Source organism: Molossus molossus, unplaced genomic scaffold (assembly GCF_014108415.1).
Source record: "Molossus molossus isolate mMolMol1 unplaced genomic scaffold, mMolMol1.p scaffold_m16_p_21, whole genome shotgun sequence".
In the NCBI taxonomy this organism is placed as follows: Eukaryota; Metazoa; Chordata; class Mammalia; order Chiroptera; family Molossidae; genus Molossus; species Molossus molossus.
Genome location: NW_023425357.1, coordinates 44,581,491 through 44,593,301, shown reverse-complemented (window position 1 = coordinate 44,593,301; position 11,811 = coordinate 44,581,491). Strand labels below are relative to the sequence as shown.

The window sequence follows — 11,811 nt, the reverse complement described above, 5'->3', positions numbered from 1 at the left end:
AGCCCCTCGTGGAGATTGATGGCTTCCATAAAGTTGCACGAAAACATTTCTCCTTTGTTCGAGAGGGAAAAGAAAAGTGTCTAATGGATTTTGAGTATTAAAAGAGTGTCGGTTTTGTACTGGGACCCAGGGAAGTCTAGGAGTAAATACCAGACACCAGAGTATGTGGATTAATTGGAGATGGAAATAGTCAATTCTCAGTTATCTGCGTGTGGTTCAGCTGCCAGAAGTTGAAAAAAGGGGGCAGGAGGAACTTTCCAGAGCTTTGGCTCCCCTGCCTGGCTGTCTGTCACTGCGTATACTCAGGGAATTGAAAATCATTTTAATAACCCAGGCCCAATATAATTTGGAAGGTAATTCTGCTGTGGCAGCTATAAAAAAATCATGAAGACAGTCCAAAGGATATGTAATTAATTTTTTTCTATTAGTCATAGGCTCGGATTCTCTATACCATTAGAAAGTTGACTTAACTTAAAATCAGGAGCTAATTCCCCAAAGCCAGTGTCGAGCTCCTGCATCTGGGCGCCTGGAACTTGGGGAAACTGCTGAGTCAGCCCCGAGTTCTCAGTCGCAGAAAGTTTGGCTGAGAGAGAGTCTCCAGGCAGCTGGTTGGCCGCAGAGCTGCCGTCTGGGTCCACTGTCGTTGGAGCCTAGGAGACAGAAAGGCCACGTGTTGTCTGATGGGTTTGACCAGTGAACGTTCATCTGTTCTAGGTGATTCGGAGGCAAACTGGGGTTGCCAAGCGCAAACCCTGGCCACACTGGGCCCATGGAGCTGGGTGTCTGGGACCAGGGCTTTGCCTCGGCCATTCTGTGGAAACCCTCTGGCAGTACTGTGACTGCCCGAGTGGTGGAGGGGCGCTTTGTGATGGCCAAGGGTAGAAGCCCACCTGTGCTCAGTCAGCTAGAGGCTTGTTGCCGGGAGACTAAGGCAATGCCGCAGAGCTGGGGTCAGTGTCACCAGCAAGTGCCCCCCTCTCCTACCTCCCCTTCCTCTTTGGCCGTCCCCTCCCTCCCTCCCTTCCTTCTCCTCCTTCCCTTTCTCCTGCCTGCAGCAAGGCTGAACCAGTGTCTCCAACGTCCCGGCCTCAGCTGCCACCTCCCATGCCGGTCTCTCAAAGAGGACAGCCCCGCTCTCCTGCCCCAAGCCAGGGTTCCAGCTCGAAGCTCCAGGGGCCCGCGTCCCCCATGCGGTCACCCCCATGCGGTCACCCCCATGCGGTCACCCCCATGCGGTCACCCCCATGCGGTCACACCTGCGAGGTGTTGCCTCTTAAAAAGAGAGGCTGGATTTCTGGGGTTAACTTTCTCAATGTTTAGCCCTAATACAGGTTTGCTCCAGTGCCTGGGTGCTCACCGGGCGCGAGGCACAGCGAAGCGCCTTCCCTGGATATCGATTCGGGGCCTCTCATGTCCGGGAGGCGGTGCTCCCACACCCCACGCTGCAGCTGGGAGGCGAAGCTCGCAGAGGGCGCCCGTGCTCCAGGTCCCTCGGCGGGCGCACGGGAGAGCGGGATGCGGACCCGGCACGGTCTCTAGGGTCCACGCTTTAACATCACGGAGCTTGAATGGTCTTAACTGGAGGCCTTGAGTGTGGCTTCACAGAAGACTGCTTTCAGGCCGAAAGCGCCAGTCTCCAGCCCAAGAAGACAGTGTTCTACAACCATATGGATGGAGGTGGAAACAGTGGATTAAAAGTTACATGTTGGTAGCTGACGCCAGGGACCCAGTGTCGGCAGGATTTCGTCACTGTGCCGCCTAGAACCCTCCGCGTCCCACAGACCACCTTGCCCCCACTGCCCCCGCCCTGGGCCGCCCACACCTTCAGGACCTTGCTAGAAATCCTGGCGCTAAAATTTTGCTCGATTTTAATTACACTTCCAAGCGCCTTGCTGTCCGCTGCCCTTCTGAATTGTTTTAATTGAAGTTCCATGAATCCTGGCGAGTTCAGACGGAGTTCATTTCTAAGTCCATCCTGATTTCATTAAAGATTTGATCTTTCTTTTTTCACCAATAAAACATTTATTATCGTTATCTGTTTCGTAACCGTTTTCTCTCTGCAAAGGAAGGAGGGGAGTCAGCCTCACCTTCATACCAGTAAGACTCAGGAATCATCTGTTGAATTTCCTGGCACACAATAGCAGTGTCGTTAACAAAAATAATAATTCCTGAATTCTTTTTCTTAGATTAAGGCAATCCTCATTCAAAGGGAGTGTTTAAGCCTGCAGGTGAGGATATTTATGAATTAACTTCACCCAGCACGTAGGAAAGAATCATCTTCCTAATTATAGGTGTTTTGGGGTCCCCCCGGCTGAGAGGCCAGGGCAGTTCAGTGGCCGCGGCCAAGATGGCTCACGGACACTCTCCCCATCTCCCACCAACACGATGGTGGAAATGATGGAAATCCAAGCTACAGATGAAACAAATAATGTAAAAGTAAAACCATACCTCGAAGTAGCTTGTTGACCCCTGAATGTTAATAATTAACAGTTAATTACTATTAAGTCATCACTGCCCAGTCTGGGCCAGGACCACAGCTGACACCCAGGGGTCGGTCTCCAGTCTGTCTGTGGTGATCCGGTTCCCCTCAGCTCTTAGGAACCCCGTACCTGTCCCCTGCTCGGTGGATTTGAGTCACGATGTTTTTGTTAAGACCTCAGCTGCAGCTCCTTCAAGATCTCTGTTTCATGTATGTAATACACTTAAAATGCACTAAATGACAGTTTATAATATCATTATCTACAGTTAAAGATATTATAACTTCAAAAATGAAAAGAAAGTGCAGCCACATGTGGAAATGGCCTGTTCCGTGCCCTTCCCCTCCCTGGAGCTGCAGCCGGACCCGACGGGCCACGCTCAGATCAGACGTCTGCAGGAATCATGTTGCTGTTCCAGCCCACAGTTGTCATGCGAGGAAACCGGGTTATTTAGACAGTAAATAACAACTGAGGACTCATTTATTTCGCCTTCTCTTCTTCTCTTTTATTTTGGTACCGGGTCCCAATATGTTCTTTATTACATGGTTTGATAACTCAGGGATGGCTCAGCAACGCGACTGCCCCGCCGCAGCCCCCCTGCCCCCAATAACATGGGAGTTGATTTAAAACTTCACTCTGAACAGCCCCGGGGTTATTAGGAACAGTGTGGACCGAGTATGGATTAGGTTTAAAAGTAATAAAAAAGTAAACCTGTTGGTTAGGTGAAAAATTCACTATCAGATTCCTGAGCGCAGCGTTGCTTTTCATGTGCAAACGACAGTAAATGAGGCATTTAATTCAACAAATCCAGAGTTCTGATCGGCCAGAAATAGACTGGGTCAGTTCAATTTGTAACAAACGATCTCCGTATGATCAAAGTCCTGAGCGCTGATTTCAACATGCTGCTTAAATTAGTCTAACACCAAAGTCTTTGGCTCGGAGACAGTATTTGGAATGTCTTACCAGAGGAGAAATTCCTTCTCACACATGGTTCTAATATCATGCCGTGGCAGCTTTGCTTTTTAATGGGCTGACAAGGAGGCGCGGTGCTAACTTTCTGACTCCAGAAAGTTCTCGTCCCGTCACCCACAAACCAGCTAGGATAATTTTTCCTTGGCTTCCTTATTAAAGACTGAATGAAGGGATTGTGCGGCTTTCTCAATGTCACTTGGTCTGTTTGCCATAAATTCAGGCGCTCATGATGAAAGTCCCACTTACATGTCGCTGGGAAATGGAATCAAGGAGAAGGCACCCAGGTTCACAATAAATAACTAAGCGTGAGTTATTAAGTGAATTTCATATACCAGGGCCTTATTACATCAGCAGTTTCGATAATGGGTTCTGAAAAAAAATACACCTATGTATTTCGCGGCCAGAGCGTGGAGGGCAGGGTATCCAGAGGGCGCCGAGGTGGACAGGCAGAGGCAGCTGGGGCAAGAATGGAATAGGTGGTATTTGAAAAACAGTATAGTATTTACATTTCTGCATGCTGTTTGCCTTTTTAACTCAGCGGGGAGATGAGCAGGCCCGTGGGCCAACGAGACACGCATCTCTGCAGGCTTCCTGCCTGCAATTGTTTGTTTTTCTGCAGAAGGAAGACTTGGGGTTGTTTAGACTATGAGCCTAATTTTAGAGGATGATCATTATGTTGCTCCCCAACCACATATTTTCCAGAATTTGTGCCCCATGAAAATAACTTGCACGTGTGTCCAGCCTGGCTGGCAGCCAGCCTGATGCCCACGGCCTAGGTTCTCTGTCACCTGGGGACTCCCAGGGACCGGGTCAGGGTAGTATGGTACAGTGGAAAGGGCTTAGCTTTGAGAGGCAGGAGAGCTGGGTGTATGTAGGCTCCCAGTCCATCATCCTGTTCAGTCTCGGGTGGGTCACAACTTCCAGGACTGTATTTTGTAGACCATTGCACCCCTGAGATACTCAGCAGGGTGTCCAGGTCCAAGGAGCTTGGGAATCTTTGCCAGCTACGGCCTCTCCTTCGTGACCCACTGTGCCCACGGATTCATCATCCACGGTGTCTTCAGCCCAGCCCAACCCCGCCCATCCTTCAGGCCTCGGAGTCTCAAACACACTCTTCCTTTCTGGTGCAGTCACGGCCGTGTTCAATCTGCCAACGGCTTGCGAAGTAATCGACGGTGTGGCATCCATTCTAGAGCAGGTGCCGGCTGCTTCGTGACGAGTGCCCGGCGCTCAGCACCCTGCCGTGTGCTAGATGCTCAGTGACGAGCAGAGGCACCACTGCACTAGGGCGGAGTTCCTAGGCTTCAGTGAGCATCCGAATCAATGGGGAAGACTGTGAAAATGCGGTTCCGACTCAGTAGGCCTGGAGTGGGGCCAGGGCGTCTGTATGTCTAACACGCTCCCATGGGATGCTGATGTTGTTGCAGTGTGAAGAAATTAAAGAGTTTAGCTGCGTCCAACTCTGTTTAGCCTTTCCTGATAGAACAACTGGAAGATCTGTGAGCTGCATCTCAGCGTATTCATGTACAAAATGAACTAAATGCTCCTAGAGGACCCTTGCAGTTTGACTATTACAGTCTCTGGATGTGGTACTCTGGAATGTTGCTGAGTCAGCTCTGAGAGGCGGGCAGGGAGCTTCCCAAGCCCATGATCTGGTGAGGTTCGTGCAAAGGTCACTAGGGGACCTGGGACATCACGAGGGGACTGGACTCAATCTGGCTGCGTTGCCCATTCCCACTCATTCCCCTGAGCCTGGATGTGCAAGGTTGGGGTCATGGAACATTCCATGTGTTCCCAGCTCAGGGGATACAGGTGCAAGGAGGCAGGGGCGACATGGAGAGAGCTGGCCCAGAGAGTATGACAAAAACAAGAAAAGAAAATAATACAAAGAACTCTGAAAATTCAATAAGAAACACACATCACCCTTTAAATATCAGCAAAGGATTTGAACTGATAACTCCACCAAAAAAGCTATACAGATGGCCAGTGAGCATATGACAAGAAGCTGGACATCATGTGTTATTAAGGAGTTGCGAATGAAAACCACAACGAGCTGTCAGTACACACCACAGGATTAACTAAGTCCCCGAGCGGACAGTGCCCACTGCGGGGTGCCCAGCGGCGGGAACCCGCCTTCCCCGCTGCTGGGCGCGCAGGCGGCTACGGTCACTCTGAAAGACAGGTGGCAGTTTCTCACAAAGCTACCTGTGCTCTAACCCTGCCAGCCAGCAGTCGAACCCTTAGGTATCCACCCAACCGATCTGAAAACATCTACACAGAAACCTGCGTGCCAGTGTTTACAGCGGCTCCATCCCTAGTCACCAGACCTGGAAGGGGCCGAGATGTCCCTTCAGGAGGTGAAGAAATAAACAAGCTGTGGTACATCCATAAATTGATGATTATTCAGCAATAAAACGAAATGAACTCTCAAGCCATGAAGAGATGTGGATGAGTCTTAAATTCATTGTTGGTGAGAGAAGCCCTCGGTAAAGGCTACACACTGTAGTATGTGAATTAGGTGACCTTCCAGAAAAGGGAGAAACTAGAGGCAGTGAAAAGGTCAGCGGTTGCCTGGAGGTGGGGTGGGGAGGCTGGGTCAGTGAGACTGTTCTGAACGCTGTGGTGATGGTGAATATAAGATATTATGCATTTATCAAACCCATAGAACGTCACAGCACAGAGCATATACCTATGAGTGTACACATATGAAAAAAATAATTTAGGAGGTCGAGGGGTCCCAGGATGGAATGCAGAATATGACACACTCATCTAGCTGTATTACAAGTGTGTGACACAATCCCACTGAAGGGGGTGGCAGATGAGGTGCTGACCTCGGTAACCTTGGAAATGAGTGTAACTGTGAGACCACAGGCAAAGAAAGTGTATGCAAGCTCTGCTCAATGGGCAATGTTTCCCGCAGAGGCCGTTAGTGCGCACATCGCTTTCCTTTCTTGGTCGGCCAAGAGGACCTAGCAGCGATGACCTCCCGGGCGGAACGTCCACACCCAGCACCCGCATCTCGGTCTCTCATGCTCTCCTCCAAGCAAAGGAACAAGCCTTGGAGAAATGGCTACTTCCAGAACTCTAGGGCTGGGGCATGAACTGCACCAGATGACTTACAGTGCTGGAAAGTAAGAAAGTGCTGAAAACCAGAGACCCAAGCAGACCCAAACCCATAACAAAGGGACTATGTCAAAGGGACATGGGATCCAATGGAAGACCTCTTGATGGCCAGAGCTAAAACAATTTGAGCAACAAAATAAAATAACATTGGACTATAACCTAAAGGATAAAACAAATATCCATGAGGCCATGCTGCTCATGAATAAAGTAGGGTAGGGGGACAGACCAACCTACTGTACAGAAAAATTCAAAATACTTTATGTAGATACTCTGCCCTCAAGGAGGGGGAGCTTGTTTCCCCACTTGCGTGTAGCTGCTCATAGTAACTTTCTCCCAAAGAGGACAGGATGCAAAAGGAGACAAGAAAGAATAACTTTACAGTACAGAAACCTGACATACACTACCTCAAGCCAGGAGATCAAGGTCACCATCAACAATGATAAGTCGTGTTGATAGTGTGTGCCCTTGATAGAATGGGATGAGAATGGCATCTTACCTCTGCCTAGAACACATTACTCAGTCTAATCAAGAGGAAAACATGAGAAAAATCCCAGCCGAGGGACATTCTGCAGAATTACCTGATCAGTACTGCTCAAAACTGTCAAGGTCATCAAAACAGAGGAATCTGACACAGGGTCCCACTGAGAGGAGACTAAGGAGACATGGCGAGTCAATGTAGTATGGTGGTGGTGGGATCCTGGAACAGACAAAGAACACCGGGAAAAAAGTGAGAAAATCTCAATGAAGTATGGACTTCAGTGAATAACAATGTATCAGTATTCGCTCATTAACTAAGACAAATCTATCACACTAATGTAAGATGTTAATTGCAGGAGAAACAGGGTGTAGAGCATACAGGAACTCTGTACTCTCTTCAGAATAACTCTGTCAATCTAAAATTAAAATGTATTAAAATTTATCATCATCATAAAAACAACACTTGCCAGTTGGAACAGGCTTGGGAAGATTGGAGTTACCTGAACTCGAGCGCCTCCTACGTGTCAGGCACTGTGCTAGACGCCCTTTGCCCTGGGAGCTCCTTAATCCTGTGAAAACGTGGTACACTCCAAAACGTCCAGCTGTAGAAAGGGGTGAGCAGGGAAGGTAGGTAAACGGTCAAGGTCAGATAGCTGCTATGGGAGAGGGGAGAATTCTACAAAGTCCAGAGTTTTCCCCTTCCCATCAAAATGCTCAGGATACTGTCATGGACCCTCTGGCCTCCACCCCTTTCACTAGTCACGTTGTGCACTGAGACTAAAGGGTATTTCAGCCCAGTGTCTGGAAGTTTGAGCCATGACCTTCAGCCAGCAACCTTGATGTGGGGCTCATGGTTGGACAGAGTGGTGTGGACCCCTCGGCATAACAAGAACGGCCAAGGCTGGGCAGATTCCTGGCCCCGGAGGAAGGGCCTGTCGGACCCAAGCCCTGCCTGGTGAGCACGTGGGCACCGCCTGCACAGGGTTCTTGGTGCACAGGCGTTAGAGGCACGCCTGCAGGGAGGTCCAGAAGAAAACTTTCTCTTGCTGTCATCCTTGCTCATGAACGTTCTCCAGCTCTTTAATGTGGAGTGCAAGGCCTTCCTGACTGCCAGCAAGGAACCTCTGCTCCTACCCTGCTGGTTTTCGGTGGCAGAAATGCTCCATGGTCAGACTGGGTTCATATCCCCAGTTTACGAGTTAGGGAACCCGGGGAAAGCAATGTAACCTCTAGGAGCCTCGACTGGCTCATCTGTGACATGGGGCTAAGCGCCGTTCCCACCTCCCAGGGTGTAGGAAGGCGCAATGCCAGCGTGTTCCTGCTCGGTCGGCACAGGCGTTTGACTGATGTCGGTATCGCCCTCCGGCCATGATTACTCCTAAACGTTTCTGCCTCTTCTACCCCACCCTGCCCCCATTTTGAAGTGCTTCTCATCCTTACGCAACCGAATCCTTCCCTAAGCCGTACCTCTTGTTTTCTTCCTGTCCCTCGCCTTGTCTGCACTTAGCAGGGGCCTCAGGGACCATGAGTGACTACACGGAGAATGAAGGTAAGGACTGAGGATGGATGGGGTGGTGAGGCTACTGTTCCCTGTGGTTTGAGGGGGAGGGGGAGGCATGGTTCCTACTGCTGAGCCAGGAGCTGCCTCACTCTGACTTCCAGGTCGCTCCCCACAGGGGGTGCCTTGGAGGGTCAGGGATGACGCTCCCCAATCCTGGCAGCTGGTGGGCCCCCACCCCGCCAGCTGTGCCTCGTGCACTGTTGCCTCCTCCTGCCTGGATGGGACCGATGCTCGCAGCTTCCCCACCTGGATTTCTGTCCCAGGTCCCTGCCTTCGGGGGGCTGCCTGCATGACATTCTCGATTGGATCGGAACGGCCCACCAGCCTGCCACCGGCAACGGGCCTGCTCCAGAGGGGCCGCCCGCTGCCGTCTCACCCGCCGCTTGTCTGAGCCAGGCTGGAACCACAGCTCCCGGCGTCAGGTGCCAGGTTCTGAGGGCGGCGTCAACCACGAGAGGACGGTGACAGGACTGGGTCATTTGCCTTTATAAAACGTTCTTACGTCAAGCACAGGAAAATGGTAACTTTAGCAGTCACCTGGGTGAGTGCATGAAATTGTCAATGGCCTGTGAAATCTGCAAGCTTGGCGGCCTCCACCGGGTCACAGAGCTCTGGACCCCAGGGGCACACACTTAGGGAGCTACGTTCAGAACCCTGGGGCCCGGGACCGGGGCTGCCCGTGCCCCTTTACCAGCTTGAATTTAGAGGCTATTCTCTAATAATAAAATAATAATAACAGAAAATAAGAGAAAACCTTTCCTCTACTCAATGTCTTTGTAAATGGTGGAGGAAGATGCCAGAGCAACGGGCTCAAATGCCCCTCAATCTGCTCTCAGGAGGAGGAATTCAGAGACACTCAGAGTCCGATAAAGCTTCCTGTCTCCCTAAAAAGGCCGCTCGGACAGGACTTGCGCGTCTTTGTTCCCTCAGCTCAGGTTGTGAGACACACATGTCATTTCGAGAAGTATGGAACTAATTGAGGACTGTGTCCAGCCCTTGTAGAGGTGAACAGGGCAGATAAATAAAAACTCCATTGCACATAAATCTTTGCTCCCAACATCAAAGAAACGGGATCCTGCTAAGTGTATTTGTATAATGCAGTAATTTATGCAAAAAGCAGCTTTGATAAATGTCCCCTAATTTATTGTCATGTATCTCAAATCAAAGGCAAACGTTTACAGCCTGAGCCTGAAGGAAGCCAGGCCTCTGAGAGCCAAAGGGGTTTGAAATAGTCAAAGCTATGTTGGGCAAAAGGTTAAACGTGATCTGGTTTGAATGTTCAGAACTTTCTACAAATGATGGCGAAGGAAAGAGGGGACCAGGTTGGCTTCTAAAAAACAGAGCGAGGCTGAACTTTCCCAGAGCTTTTTCTTCCAAACACAAACACGATCCAGCCACTGAAATGTTCTTGGAGGAACCGCACTGGGGCCTCCGTCCGCCCTTGACGTATGAGTGCGACCAGGCCGAGAGGGAGAAGCGCCGCCGACATTGATCGCCCCTCACTGTGCCCAGCGCGGTGTGAAGAATCTTCTATCCATGATCTTGTCACTTCTCAATGCAACGTTAAGAAGGACTAGGCTCACTATTCTTGTTTTACAGCTGGGGAAACTGAGGTGGCACATTAAATGTGGAGGAAGAAGACCCAGGAGCCTTAAAAAGGCCCCTTTTTCTTTTTTTTCCCAAAATATATGCGTTTTAATATCCCTACCTGCTGCCCTCAGAGTACTCAGGCAGTCAAGGACAGGGCCACTGTGAGGGAGCGAGATGAGAAGCTGGAAGTAGGGGCTGACCAGAGAACTCAGACCCAGGTCCAATTTGTGGAGAGCCAGCTTGGGGTTCCCAGGGGGAAAGAACCTAGGACTGTCTTGGTCACTGGCCTCCCCTCAGCATCTTGTCCCCTCCTAAGGAACCATTACATGGAACCCCAGGTGGGGCTCAATGTCCAGGTGAGGCCACAAGGACCTTCAGCCCAGGGAAAGCAAACATGCAGCCTGCTTTGGGTTCCACAGGAGCAGCAGGTGGGTTTCCAGGGTTGAGATTCCTGTAGGGCAGGCCATAGGCAGGCCAACTGCCTGGGTAAGGTGGTCACAGTCCATTAGTCTGTCTCCCAGGGGGCTGCCAGGTGGTAGGGTGGCTACTGTACCAGCCGGTAGGTGATGTACCTGCCTGCGGTTTCGCTGGGCCGGATGATCTTCACTACCTGCCCTCGCTTTATTCCAAAGTAGCGTGCCACAGGGTCTCCAGCCTGGATCCTGGGCAGCTGGTTTTCTCGGAGTTTGTGTCTGGCCAGCAGCTCCATCACCTCCTCCTTGGTCATGACGACATGCTCTGGGACCAGCTCGTGCTCTGTGATGTTGATGAGCAGCTCCTGCTGCAGAAACTGCTCCAGGATGTACTTGGGGACCATGTCAACCAGGGACTGCTTGGCAGAAGGTGTCATGCCCTGCTGTACCACGATGAGGGCTCGGGTGATGTTTTCCTCCTGCATGCGTTGACAGTACACCTTGACGGTCTTGATCCCCACCTTGGGCTCCTCTGGGAAAAAGACAAACATCTGGTCAGTGGGGTCATCGTGGTGGGCCACCAGCACTGTGAGGTCAGTGCGCCGTGGCTGCCCTTCACTTGGATTGTCCCCAAACTGGGCCTTGAACTCCTCCAGTGTCTGGTCCAGTTCACCCTGAGTTACTAGGTAGCCTCAGCCATGGCACAACTGCATAATGGTCTTGCGAATCTTCCACAGCAGGTCCGTCTCCTCCTCGTCGTCCATGCCTGCCGCCGCTCGCACTCACGGCGCCTGTGCCCGGCAGGACCCGCGCCGACTGCGCCTGCCAAAAGGCCCCTTTTTCCTGCTGAACTTGCTCATGTTCCATGACCACTCGTTCCGAGGGCGAATGAAGGGCACTGAGTAGGAGGGCATTCCCCCAAAGCACCGGCCCAGCTTTATCTTCAGGCAGACCTTATTCTGAATGTCATCTCCTCCAGCTTCTAGCCACATGATTCTGGGCAAATCCTAACCTCTCTACCTCTCCAAATACCCACCTATGAATGGACCAAATAATGGTGCCTGATTTATGGGCCTGTCACAAGGGCTCAAAGAGGTAACGTCTGCTAAACACACGCGAGTGTCCAATCCAGGAGTGTGTTATTGCTGTGTCCTTGTCTCACTTCCGGTCCCGCCCAGAACACAGGGGTACTAGGGCT

At 51.0% G+C, this 11,811-nt stretch overlaps 1 pseudogene across 1 annotated transcript; it reads right to left on the bottom strand.

Moving 5' to 3' along the window:
* Nucleotides 1–10,512: 10,512 nt before the first annotated feature.
* On the bottom strand, nt 10,513–11,379 carry LOC118639199 (annotated as a pseudogene). Its single transcript, XR_004961158.1, has one exon. The product of XR_004961158.1 is annotated as a DNA-directed RNA polymerases I, II, and III subunit RPABC1-like (transcript).
* Between the last annotated feature and the right edge of the window lie 432 nt (nt 11,380–11,811).